Raw genomic sequence first — 12,036 nt, 5'->3', positions numbered from 1 at the left:
TTGATATATTCATTAACATATACTACAAGATTTCACTGTTATAATATGTAACTAGTTGATATAATTAACATATAAAATATATATGTTAAATATATATTTATCTCGGGCCGAGCTGATTTTCAATGCCCAGGCCTATCCGACGGGTCTAACTTTAGTATCCAAGCCCGCAAAACTTCAGTCTGGGCTGGGCTGGGCTGGGCAGTCTGGGAAGGCCATGAGACTCGCGATTGGCCATAATAATGAGCTGTAAACAATTGACTGACTTCGTTTTTTTCAAAAAAAATAAGAAAAAACGTCCGATTTTCAGTAAGCATTTGGGCCGACCTTGGGCCTGGCATCTGAACTTTAATTCAGGACCCAGCTGGGCTTAATGCTGCTTTCCCAGGCCTGGGCTAGGGCCTAGGGGTTGTTTGTCATCTAAACAATGGGTCGAGTGCCCAGCTGTCCGCAGCTCATCTCGCTCAACGGTCAACAGCTCGGTAGCTTTCCAATGCAAAAGTAACTGAGGTGGCATCACGTTTCTGGAACCGAAATAAAGGTACAAGATGATCGATTTCCTGAAATCCAATCACAGGATGCCATGTCAACATATAAAAAGTTACACAGCGGGTTCATTGCTTTTAGAAAGACTCGTTGATTCCATACTTTCCGGCTTCTCCTCCCACCCTCTTCCACATCTTTCAGGCGACCCCTCGCACCTCCCGGAAAACATGGAGCCACGCGTTCCAATGATAGTGGTGGGTAAATTAAACCGATTTAATCTTGCAAGGTTAAAATTTTTAAAAAAGTACCGTCACATGACACCTGTCCCATCCTGCCAGATGCCAGTGCACGAGACTTGTTTCAGCGACCGCCCGCCGATTTTGCTTTGAAATTTTTAAATGTGAAAGTTGCAAAGCACGAGAGCGGGAGGAAGATGCCGTGGAGGGGTCCCCATTGATTGATTTGGATTTTGGAGACGACGGACACCGCCTTGGAAGATGGAGAGGCAGGGGGGAGTATTTTGACCATGTCGTCAGCCTTAGTAGAAGGCTTTCTTCTCGGAGGCTTCCTCTCGGTCACGACTCACGAGACTTTCTTGGGCGAGTTCTTTCCCCTTTCTCCGTTTCTCCAAGGTTAAAGCAATATACAGTCACCATGGATGTGTACTCGCCTTCCACTGTTGATTGAGTTTATCATGTCAGCCATTGTTATGTTTGTGGAAAGCATAAGCAACATCGGCTCTATCAAAAAAAATTAGTTTAAAAATGCTGGTGGGCGAATGAAAAGCTGCTTTAAGTATGATGACCCGGCATAAGTAGTAGATGGATCCACCCATGTCTTGCACATGATGCTGTAGAAACAGAAGAAAGAAAAAAAATCTCATGCAGTTCGCTCGGAAAAGCAAACGCACTACAAGAATAATGGTCATTAGCGACGCATTTTTTGGCCTTTAACGACGCTTTTAAGCGTCGCTAAAAACCATCCCGACGCTTTCGTAAGCGTCGGCAAAGCGTCGCCTATGCTACAGTGGAGAAAATGTTTTCCGACGCATCGAAAAGCGTCGAAGGCTTTCTCGACGCTTCTTTGCGTCGGCAATTTCAAACTTAGCGACGCTTTAAAGCGTCGCTAGCTGTAATGTAACGACGCTTTAAAGCGTCGGTAGCTAGCGACGCTTTAAAGCGTCGCTAATTGATTTCTGGTCGACATTTTAGCGACGCTTTAAAGCGTCGCTAATTGATTTCTGGTCGCAATTTTAGCGACGCTTTAAAGCGTCGTTAGAATATTAATTTTTTTTTAAAAATAATTTTTGAAATTTCTAAACCCTGTTTAAAAATACTACACATTACAGTTTTTTTAACCAAATGAAAAAAAGCCGGTCTTTCAAAGAGTACAAACTAAGCCAATCTACTGGTTCAGCGCGTAGCATCAGTGTTTCAATTGCAGTTCTATTCTGGTTAGCTAGGGAGAAACAGAAAGCAGTAAACATCCATATCCTGAGTGTCTTCATTTGTAGTAGGTTCTTGTCAGTGACTAGTAACTGATACAACAACAGAAGCAACAATGCCTGCATTTCTCACCCTGGAACGAACCAAATACCTGAATTTATTGCTGCAGAATCTAGCAATAAAAAAATACATATAAACTCCAAAATAAATGCTTCAGGGGTCGCTAGCATCACCATCTCTACGTGCAGATGAACTATCAGGAACCTGTAATAAAAAAACTAAAGCAGTTAAGAATACGAAAATTATTAAACTCTTTAAGAAAAATATGATACTTATGCAAAATGTTCAAGTAGATGTAGTAATTTACCTGAGGAGGGACAAACTGATGCAACAAAGATGTAATCTGATTAATCTGAGCCCTCAAAGATTGCATCTCTGTCTGGTGGCTCTGCTTCAACTCTTTTATCTCTGCCTTCAGATCATTAACCTCTGCAGTGCTACTACTCTGTCTAACATCTTGAGTATATCTACCCACTGCAGACAACTGAGTGGGGGTAACTCCAACGCCATAACCCCTCACTCGACCATAACGCTCCGAGCCCATCAACTCGGTAAACACCTGAGCTTCGACACCTCTGGTGTTGCCGATTGAAGATGACTCTCCGATACGCTCTGAAATAAGGGATGTAGCTCTGTCCTATATCTCTCAAAAACAATCAAATTAATTTTTAAAAAATTAAAATATATAAAAAATTATTGCAGAAATTATTAATAAATACATACAACTATATCTCTCGACTCCTCTCGAGATCCCACCTTAAATTAAATTACCTTGGATATGCAAGTCATCCATAACCTCCTGGCCTGGATGTTGCTGAGACTGGAACTCATGCTGAGACTCGGACTTGTGCTGCTGGGGCTGCTGGGATCGCATGGACTGAGCAGAAGAAGATCCCACCTGAGACTGCTGAATCGTTTTCCTCGGTGCATTTTGTTACCTAAGCAAGTACTTAAGCAATTGAAATCTGTTTTAAAATGCAAGAGTAACTAATTTATTTCTGCAAGTAATTTATTTGGCATCAATATTTAAAAATGCAAGAGTAAATAATTATTTCTAATTATTTTCCAGGTAATAAAAATGCAAGTAAAAATGCTTGGGGCCATGAGTGTCAAATGAAGGAAAGAGAACAAGATTTCCAGGTCTGCATCAATATTTCTGTGTATTATGGCATGCCTTCAAGAGTACGTTAACAGCATAATCATCCCATATCTCTCACTGCAAACTAAAACTATCTGAGAAAGAAGAAGCCATTATTATTAATGGAGAAAGAAACGATACCTGTGGCGAAGATAATAGGATAATGTTCTTGAAATTCTCTAATGTCTTCAAAATTCATGACATCAAATTTGGCTATAGTGATTTCAAGAGGCAAAGCAAGAAGAGAAGACCACTGTGGATATTAAACGAATAGAAGTATCTGCCACACAACAGCTGTATTTCATCTCAATATGTAATTATATCATGATCACAACCATAACCATAGAAATCATAACTACAGTCAAACACAGAGATCAGACGCCTGGGCCAAATAAAAACAGAACCGGAAATACAAAACCAATAAATTAATAGAGAACAGCAACCGAACAAGACCAATGTTCATCGATGCTCAGGATCACAAAACAAAAATGACAATTGCATGCAATATTGGTATTACTACAGCCCCATGTTCTCTAATTCATCTACTTTTAAGACTTACAATGAGTAATAGACATCGATCATGCCTGACCAGTCCAAATTCAAAACTCCATGACTGTTAAAATGTTTTAAAAACATAACAATGCTGTGATAGTATATATGTGGATGCAAAGTGAAAATAAGCACATAAATCACAATCCATAAAAAAAGAATAAGCAGATTAGGCCAGAGCAGACAGAAAATTTCAAGCATCTAATTGCAAACAGTGGATGAAGCACAAACCTTTTCTCCAACTAGACATTGAGGTGTAGAAGAATGAAGTTTCAACAACTACTAATAAGTTACCCATGAGATTTGCAAGCTGCATTAAGCTCCCGACCTCCTCTCTTCTCTTGTTGCATGCAGAGTATGAAGTTCCTTACCATCTATAATCACTGAAGGCTAATTTATATTTCAAGAACAAATTTAAATATGAAGGTTAAATTCTATAATACTACTAATAGTTCATGTCCGGCTAATTTGAATGATTGGTGTTCACTGTTTGTGTCCACAGTCTGATAGGCAGAACTTGTACAATAAGAGCCGGTGCCTCCACCAAAATAATTCCAAGATCAAAGATCATTCATTACACATGACAACATAATATTCTTGTAATTATGAAAGGAGAGAATCCAAAATAACATACTGCAAAGCATAGGGAATGACAACATAATATTCATACGCTACTAGTAGAAAAGTCAGTATCGGTAACAGCTTACAAAGATACTCAAATGGAAAGAGCTATAAACAATGGTGCAAAAAATGTACACCTATTGAGAGCATTGTAAATAAAATAGTTCATGTATCTATTTTCTGTAATAAAAGTTCCAACACAATTGTCATTATAGGGGGTAGCCTCTTATTTGAAAGGAGCAATTTTCGTAAAATTACTTCTGATGGTCACAAATGTGTGGAAACAATGCAAAAGTAATGGTGATGATCTTATTCTAAAAAAAAAAAGAATAATCAGAGTTGCTGCATATATTAGGTTGCTATAATATATTTTTTTTTTCTTGGTTGTCGTATTACAAATAATGAGTTTCGCAGATTACTGCCTAAAGTGAATTATGGAGGGGGTAAGTTTCTTCTCAATCAGATCTTCTATTTAGGGCAACACCAACTTCAAATTCTTGCTATAGGACATGAGTACCTATCATGAACAATTGTAATTTAGAACATCTTTATGCTTAAAATAATTTATAGATAAAAAGATTAGTTAGTTTAGTTTTATGTTTTGTGTTTATTTACGTCAGAATAAAATTGCTTTTTAGGTCTGGCAGTCATTTATTTATGCCAAAATAAAAGTGTATTTTAGTCACTACTAAATGCTACTTAAAGTTCTATATATATATATATATATATATATAGAATTATTGTGAAGATGCAAATATAAGGAGTTGGCACGGAAGGGGAGGAATTGGGACACATCACCTTTCCTTAAAAACCCGGAAAAGTGAATAAAGAGACTAGGTTATGTGATATGTCTAAAGCTATAAGCATATGTAGGAGAAATAATAAAAAGGAGGAAAAACTATATCCTCACTCCTATCTTTTATGTGTATAGAGCCAAAGCAGACACTGCTCACCAAACAAGGTCACTTATCCAAGGATAAGAAATGTCCTACAACCTACTAATCCCTATTTAAGGTAATCGTTGGAATATAATTAAGCCTTCAAAATTCATGGCTTCCTTATGGTATCCATACCATAAATCCTAAATTCTGTAACGATAACATGGTCAAGACATTTTTTCGGTAGGCTGGAAGCTCATCTTGCCTCATGCCTTGAGGCAAAGTTCTTTGAAAATGCCTTGAGGCTCATGGGGGAGGCTACATATAATGTGACACCTAGATCCAATGGAAGTCTCAATGATGGTCGACTTATCCTTCAAAATGATGGAAAAGTACTTTGAAAGTGCCATCAGTGCCAGCTAAACCAGGTATTTTATCTTAGAATATGCCCTTCACCACAAAGTGCAAAAGGTGAAAGCAAAAGATTTCCATCAATAAAAAAAGTATAGCCTATGACAATGATATGTTTTTGATATTTTGTTCTTGTAATTGTGCTGCTTTCTTTTGAGTATGAAATCATTTTACTAAATGAAAATGGTGAACACAGAGAAAAATATCCATCGTTGGAGCTATGAGAGTGTGAAATGCAGCCTATGAGAATAGTCATTGCCACACCGATGTTTAGAAGTGTAGAACTCTAAGAATATCTGATTGGTGGTAATAAGGAATCAAAAGTTCGGCACAAGCATTAGCAGCAAACCTTGTAAAATTATCATTTAAACATGGAACCACTGACATAACATAAATTGTGTCTGTCTACTCACTGAATGTGTAACGACATTCTCTGAGCATCAATAGTTTAGGAGCTGGCAGACCAGCTGATTAAATCAGGTCTGATTGGAACCACCAGGACATTGTTTGGCAAGGTTGGTTCTTCTAGTAATCCATATGAACAGATCAAACCAGCAAGTTCCAAGCAGATAGGCCAGGTTGCATATCAGTGGCATGTTTGATTTATTAAAAGACTGTGCTGAAAGCATCAGCCAAGGTTCAAGCGAATGACATTAATTTGGCATAGAATCACTCAATCACCAAACAATAAATCTAATTGCAACCACTAGGGCATTTAAATGTAGTAAAACTTTAATATTAAAGCACCATCAGCTAACAAAAACTATAGCAGCATTGTTTAATTCAACTAAAATGGAGCAGACAATTAGAACATTTTGGACTGGACATAAACCTATCAATTCAATGCCTATCCCAGATTGACAACATTGGGCACGTGTTCAAGCCAAAATATTGCACAAGCATGGGGATGCTTGCAGATGTGTTAGGCTGTGAGCTCCTAACACCTATGTTAGGACTCAAGATCTACAAGGGAAAAAGAAAAATGAACAAAGAAACCCTAGATCTACGACAGGCGATCATTACCTTCTTTCTGAGGCCCGAAGTCCCGGGCTTCTGCCCCTCAAAAGGAGACGTCTCCTTCCGAGTCACCGTAAACATCACCATTTTCTCCTTCTTTTTGTCGAGATTGCGATCAAGATCGACAGAGCGGGCGAGAGGTGGGGAAAGAAAGGAAAGATAGACACGGGAGCAACGACGGAGGACGTGTGGTGACGAGAAGCGAGCACGGATTTAAAGATCCAGAACATCTAGAATTTAAAGATCGAAGCAAGAGAAGAAGATCCCAAACCTGGCCTTGTCCCTGTCCTTGCCGGCTCCAAACTTCAAACGCCGCGGAGGAGAGATGCGAGAGGCGGGAGATATCCACAGAGAGGAGGCCAACGGAGAGGGGGAGGAGGGGAAGGAGATACGGCGGAGGAACGCGATTTGGGGTCGCTCGAAGGAGGGGAATGGCTGAGATCGGCGGAGGGAGGGGGGAGTCGGTCGGCGTAAGCTAGCTAGGGATAAGGGATTTAAGGCGGGGGAGGGAGAGGGTCGATCAGGTTTTGTCGTGGGAGATATGAAGTCCGACGACGCTTATAAGCGTCGTCGCATTTCTCCCTTATGCCGACGCTTATAAGCGTCGGTGATTCCATAAAAAGCGTCGGCGGAAGATTTGTTACCGACGCTTTCTCAAAGCGTCGGCATTTACTGTTGCAAGAAAAAAAATTGCCGACGCTTTTATCTAGCGTCGGCAATTTAAAGTCAGCAAACAGCTTTTTTGTTGTAGTGTCCTAATAAAAGTCCTGTCTTTTTTCTCAACCATATTGAGAATCATATATTTTTTCCTCTAAATCCTCTCTTTGGTCTATAAAAGTAACCACTGCCTCCTTCATAGTATCCATCTTCGAGAATTCTTAATTAGAATGGTTAATCGAACTCTTCTGAAATTTTTTTTTTTGCTATTTTTAGCCACAAAATCTTGTCGGAGTCGAGGAGAGCAACCATCTTGGCAAGAAGATATTGAATAGGACACTCTATCCCAAAGTTCATAAATTGAGGAGTTGATTGGTGTTCTTGTACTTAAGTTTGAGACTGATAGAGATAAGAAGTCCGGTACACAATCACCTATATAGATGATATTTATTTATAACATGTATCGATAATTTTATGATTTGCACTATTTGTTGTGTGACTGCTGATTGATTTTTGACTTAACTATATCAATATAAATTTATTTATTATATAGATATATCAAATCAGTGATTATGGTTGCTTGGATTATTTTTTTGGTTGTTTGAAAAATGATGTTGATTATTTTGGCATTTGGGCATGAAATATAATAAAAAAATATATTTTTTTGGTATGAATAAAATTGAATGATTTGATTGTAAAATGAATGAATTTGGACAAGACATGTTATGGATTGCTAGTCATATGCTGAATCGTGACACATTGGTTTACCACCTCGGGCTGAAGTATGGATATTCTGGTTTGCCATTGTGGATCGAAATATAGATATTTTGATTTGCCATCGCGGGCCGAAGCATGGATATTTTAATTTGCCACTCCAGCCGAAGTGCGGATATTATGATTTGCCACTATGGGCCAAAGCATAGAATTTTGGTTTGCTAGTCACAGGCTAAAGCGTGACCATGAATTGTACAAATCGGAAAGATAATGATTGATCAAAAATCTAAATAAAAATAAAAGATTAAAAATATAAAACCACTGTATAATAATATCTTAAATATTTTTTTTGAAATGAGTTGTATGTTTGATGACGTATATTTATGGATACATATGTATATAAATTTATTCGAGTTAGTCTGAATAATCGGTATAAAATTTTATGAGTTTGCATGTATGTTAATATGATTTATAGTTAATTTTTATTTTAAATTTACTATGCTTATATTGGTGTGAGTGTGTGAGATTCTTACTAGGCTGTAAAGCTTACACCACCATTTTTCTTTTTCTTTTAGCATCCTAGGATGTGTAGTTTCGGATGGTTGAGTATGGAGTTCGAGTAATGAAGTTATTAGTTAGTTAGTTATTTTTCTGATACCAAATAATATTTAAAAATTTTATGCACTACAAAAAGACTTGTCTTTTCCGGCGGTTTTTAGAGCCTATACCGATGCTTATAAGTGTCGGTAATTTTGGCGTCGACGTTTTTCTAAAGTATTGCAAAAGCAACGGCAATAACGGAAGCTTTACCGATGCTTTAAAGCATCGACAATATTTATTCTAATAACGCTTTAAAGCATCATTAGAGTTATTTTTAAAAAAGATATTTAAAAAACCTAATTAATTTTTCTGGGGGCTGAAAAAAAAGCTTGAATCTAGTTGGAGAGAGATATTAACAAACATTCTAACTTCTGCTTCTCCATTACTAGTTCGTTCTGATTCTTCTTATTCTAATAGCACAAGATAGATAACCCCAGAAGTTAGAATAAAAAAATAAAATTAGAAAAGGAATAACACAATAAGAACAACAAATGCCCAATTTATATGATGTTTCTTTTACAAATTACAATTTATATGATGTTTCTTTTATAAATTACAATCGGAGAGACCGATCAATGGGTTCTTTCGAATTTCATTTCCATCTCCATCACATTCTCGTTTTTGTTTCTTTTCTTCTTCTATTCCGTCCATCGCAGTCACAGCAGGGGACTCCGCTTGACGTCTCTACCCTGGCGCCCTCACCGATGCCATTGCAGTCTAATGCCTTCCGCCCTGGATTGCAACGACGACCTCCTGACCTATGACTTCCAGCGCAGGCAGCAGCTCTGGCCCTTCGTCCAAGATCCCAAAGAGCAAACCTGAGCCTTCAATGCCACTGCCACCATCCTCAACTCCGGTACCGCGACCCCGACGCCTAGGAGCTCTTCATGGGCTTCTGCCACCGAGAGATCCTTGTCTCCGCATCATCTATTGTCCACACCGATGGCTCCTCCTTCCCCTACTCCACCCCCAACAACTCCGCCACCTCCTTCTCCAGCTTTTCCAATCCCAACCTCAAGTACCCCATCGAGGTCGTCGGCGACCTCTCCCAGATCAACATCTAGATCTCCACCGGTGGTGCTTTCTTCGGCTCCCCTCCTCCTCTCTCTCTCTCTCTCTCTCTCTCTGACTGTGGCTAGGGTTTCGTCGCCTTGGGGGATTGGCATTTTATAGGGGGACTTGGCAGTTGAGCATCAAGCTTGGACCATTGGATTCCAACGACGCCTTTAAGCATCGTCTAGCCAAGTGTTCCACCTAGGGGAGTGCGTAGGTGTCAGATGACGCTTATAAGCACCGTCTTAGGTTAGTTTTTAAGGAGTTTAAGAAGAAAGTTGGTGTTAAGTAGGGGGTTTAGTGAGTAGGACTCCGACGATGCTTTTAAGCGTCGTCTGCTCATTTCTCTCTTTGGCCTCCGACGAAGTTTAGAAGTGTCGTCTTACAATTTGTTTTAGACAACGCTAATTAGCAACGTCTTAGTTTAATCCCTGCCGACGTTACTTAGAAGCGTCGGCAAATTTTGGCGTCGGAGCCAAACTTACCGACATTTCTACCTACCGTCGGCATGTATATGTTGACATTGCTCCTTTCTTCTATAGTGATAATTGAACAAGTATAATTATTTGATTACAATGGATCTATTTAGTTGGATATTCGATTATTCACTATTGATTTAATTTTTTAAAATTATTAAAGATTATTTATTTTAAATTTTGTATGATTTTTAAGGAATTGCACTTTGATATGGCCACGCATGTGTTTGGGGCGTGACATTAAGCTCGAGAAGTCACGCTAGACTGTTCTCTCTGTCGATCACACTAATTCTTGCAAGGGGTGGCAATTTTCTAATGCTAGATGATAATAGTGATGAAGCTGGTGCTCCCATCATTACCCTTCATTAATGCCGTCATAATATCATATTGTGCAACGAAACAATCACTATACTATTAACGACGGCTGAGTTTCCCTCTCAAGGATTTAAGCTGGACGGAGCATGAAATTTTGTCATTTCTTAAGAAACTTGTTCTCGATATATGTGGTCGCCATCCCTGTACCTTCTTTTTTTGTTTCGCCATCCCCTCATGGCCTCCTGGCTCTCTCTTCGGCAACAATTTACCAACAGTGCCACCAAGTAACCAATTTTCTAGTGATGGCGGCACCAGCGGATGTAGAATATTATTCTATTCTATATACATACGGTGAGTCCTTGATAGATAGCGAATATGAAAGTTGTCTTGTCACCAATGGTCAGCATAACCGCCCCATGAAAGGTGATTACTGGTTGCGTTTTCCATGCATCGCACCCCGCAACCACCGTATGCATGGTGTTGTGCTCGCCATCAATGGCAAGGTAAATCTATTCTCATTGAGCTATAATAGCTTCTTCTTTTTTTATTCTTCTATTCTCTCTCTCTCTCTCTCTCTCTTTCTTTTCTGGCTTACAGCCTCTGAACCAGGATTTCTTTTTATCCCCCGGCCCCTACCCGGGTCTGCCTCACCCTCATTTGGTGGGATGTGTTCTCTAAATCATCAACATAATGAAGCATAATCTGTGCTTTGTTGACTTTACAAAATATCTTATCTCCTTAGAGGCATCTTATGAAATTGGAATAATATTGCAAAGTACTTTCATAGTCACATTCTTTTTTGATAAGTTATAGTCATATTCTTTCATGTATCCATCTATCACTTATGGTAGTTCAATATTACTTGCACATGTTCATAGATTATGCAAGGCTTTGCCCAAAAATTAACATAATTTCCTAGGCTTAAGCCTGCCTCGGGCTTGCTGAATATTTATTCCAATTTTAAAAATTACTTAAAATGCTTAAAAATGCTGAGTATGACCGACAACAAATAGCAATTTCAACACTCAATAACTAAAATAAGATACTCTAAGATTCTAGATCTTCTCCCTTAAGTTTACATATTAACAAAATCTCAGAGCTAATCATAAAAAATAAGGATTAAAATGTTTCAGGCCGGGTCGGGCTAGGCTTTAATCTCCATGCCCAAGGACGGTCCGTTTATCATGTAGCCTTATTTTTCAGGCCTGGCCAAGCCTGACGAATCTAAAACCTTGTCCCAAGCCCGCCCAAAAGGCTTCCAGCTTGAGCGGGCCACCATTTGTCTATGTATAAGCTGCCATAGAAAATTAATAGCTGCCATGGTAGACAAACTATTTTGGCAGATGATTGAGATCAGTTTTATGTGAGATTCATGAAACAAATCAGGTCCATCTTCAACATTGTCAAGTAGATAACAACCATCAACATGATTGTTGTAGGATAGAGGAGTTACAATTACATCCCTCTTTCAATGCAATCTTTGGATTATCGGTTATCGTAAACTATAATCTATTGATTGAACATTAGAACCCAAGTGCACTCGAAGAGTTAAAATCCAATATATTAGATTTACCAATTGTAACTTATGAAAATACGAAAGAGTATGTCACACTTTGAAA

Source organism: Phoenix dactylifera, chromosome 2, assembly GCF_009389715.1.
Source record: "Phoenix dactylifera cultivar Barhee BC4 chromosome 2, palm_55x_up_171113_PBpolish2nd_filt_p, whole genome shotgun sequence".
NCBI lineage: Eukaryota > Viridiplantae > Streptophyta > Magnoliopsida > Arecales > Arecaceae > Phoenix > Phoenix dactylifera.
The sequence above is the reverse complement of the archived record's forward strand: the minus strand, read 5'-3'. Positions refer to the sequence as shown.